We start from the raw sequence: 2,810 nt of genomic DNA on the forward strand, positions 1-2,810 counted from the left end.
AGTCATGAAAACGATATAGTATAGTAAGGCATAAAAATCAATGAAAACGACATAGTATAGTAAGGCATAAAAAGGCATTAAAATGACATAGTATAGTAAGTCATAAAAACTCACAAAAATGACATAGTATAGTAAGGCATAAAAGTGCATGAAAACGACATTGTATAGTAAGGCATAAAAGTGCATGTAAACAACATAGTATAGTAAGGCATAAAAAGCCATAAAAATGACATAGTATAGTAAGGCATAAAAACGTCATAGTATAGTAAGGCATAAAAGTGCATTAAAACGACATAGTATAGTAAGGCATAAAAACGACATAGTATAGTAAGGCATAAAAACTCATAAAAACTACATAGTATAGTAAGGCATAAAAGTGCATGAAAACGACATAGTATAGTAAGGCATAAAAAGTGATAAAAATGACATAGTATAGTAAGGCATAAAAACGTCATAGTATAGTAAGGCATAAAAGTGCATGAAAACGACATAGTATAGTAAGGCATAAAAAGTCATAAAAACGACATAGTATAGTAAGGCATAAAATGTGCATAAAAACGACATAGTATAGTAAGGCATAAAAACGTCATAGTATAGTAAGGCATAAAAAGTCATAAAAACAACATAGTATAGTAAGGCATAAAAACATCATAGTATAGTAAGGCATAAAAGTGCATGAAAACTATATAGTATAGTAAGGCATAAAAAGTCATAAAAACGACATAGTATAGTAAGGCATAAAAAGGCACAAAAACGTCATTGTATAGTAAGGCATAAAAACGTCATAGTATAGTAAGGCATAAAAAGTCATAAAAACGACATAGTATAGTAAGGCATAAAAACGTCATAGTATAGTAAGGCATATAAGTGAATGAAAACCATATAGTATAGTAAGGCATAAAAAGTCATAAAAACAACATAGTATAGTAAGTCATAAAAAGGCATAAAAATGTCATAGTATAGTAAGGCATATAAGTGCTTGAAAACCATATAGTATAGTAAGGCATAAAAAGTCATAAAAACAACATAGTATAGTAAGACACAAAAAGTCATAAATACGACATAGTATTACAACAAGGCATAAAAAGTACCTTACCTTGTTTCCTGGAAGTCTCTGGATGGGGCCTTTGGAAGGATTCTACCTAGGGACTCTTTAGTTCTGATGGGGGACTTCAATACTCATGTGTGCAACAATGGGGAAACCTGGAGGTGCTTGATTCGAAGGAATGGCCTACTTCATTTGAACCATTGTTTTGCATTGTTTTGTTACTGGACAGTAGTAGTCATGGACATTATGGTGAGAGCTTCAGCATGGTCCATGTCTCTCCTTAACTATGTATTTGCTTGTTTTGCTTTTGTTTCTGTTTATTTATTGTCTTTTGAATGCATTTTCAATGTCTTATTAATGTGTTTGTGTGCCTCTGTAAAGTACTTAGAATTGCTTTGTTTTTATTGTCTTAAGTGCATTTTAATGTCTTCTTGATATTTAATTTGTATGCCTATGTAAACCCCTTGAATTGCCTTTTGTCTGAATCGTGCAATATAAATAAACTTGCCAAGCCTTCAGAGAGAGCCACTCCAGGGCTGTCCCTTTGAATTCATTGAACAAGGCAGTAACCACAAGTCTTCAATTCCTCCCATTCTGGCTAAACTAGATCAGTTTGGGAAATTGGCTATGAACTAAATCTGGCGAAAAGTAAATGATATTCTGTTGGGCCTAGATCCTTTGATCTCTTAGCTAAATTTAATCTAACCCCTTTGAGATATTCTTTAAGTGTAAGATATAATTGGAGCAATGACATCAACCTTATTAAGTTAATGAAAAATAAATCAGCTGTGATCAATATAGAATATACTTTTTGTGACAGATGTACAGTAAAATACAAGCTGAATTATCTCCCTGAGAAGCTCCAAGAATAAAACATGCCATCACTGTGAACAGCAACCCTCCTCTCTTTTCTCCATGGGGATGAGACGAAACAATCAGAGAACCATGTATGAATTTATTCATGATGTTCACCTGGAAATGCCTGGGAATAAATCACATCTTTCCCAGAAACCTTTCTCCTTTCACCCCTGCTCGTCTTCATTTCTCTGGAGTTTTAACTCAGAGCAGGAGGAGCTTACAGAGAAACAGAGAGGAAGAGAGAAAAAAGGCAAGAGAGAGAAAATGAGAGGACTCATTGCCCTCGGAGGTGGAATTAGTTGTCAAACCCAAAGCACAGTACATTTGCTCAGTGATGTAATAGCAGGTAGATGCTGGATAACTTTCTTTTGCGTTATAGACATACAGCAAATTAACCTAGATGTGATACATTCTGAAAAGACAAAAAGGGAACAAATAGCTTGGCATATGACAGACAGTTTTTTAAAAAACATTATCATATGAAAGAATACAGTCATTCCTGACAGAGGTGGAGCAAGTATTTATATCCTTTACTGAATTAAAGTAGAACCACACTGTGACAATATGAATACATTTCTTGTATTGAAATTATTACCTTTGATAAATACGCTGATTCAGTTTTCTTGCCAAGAGTTGAAAAGATCAATACCACTCTCATGTCTGTATGCTAAATATGAAGCTGTAGCCAGCAGTCGGTTAGCTTAGCTTAGCTGCCAGCAACTCTATGGTTCACCAATTAACACCCTGTATCTTCTTTGTTTAACTTGGACAAAAACAAAAGTGTAAAAATGACTATTTGCCTTTTTTCGGTGTGTTATGAGCCAGTTCCTTCTTGGAGTCTCTGATGACTACCTGGGTGCTGGTCAAGAACAAGTCCAACACATGACCACCTAAAACTAAGAAT

The sequence above is a fragment of the Seriola lalandi genome, unplaced genomic scaffold, assembly GCF_002814215.2.
Source record: "Seriola lalandi dorsalis isolate HSWRI2012SDOR001 ecotype SW California unplaced genomic scaffold, Sedor1 jcf7180002054469, whole genome shotgun sequence".
Taxonomy (NCBI): domain Eukaryota; kingdom Metazoa; phylum Chordata; class Actinopteri; order Carangiformes; family Carangidae; genus Seriola; species Seriola lalandi.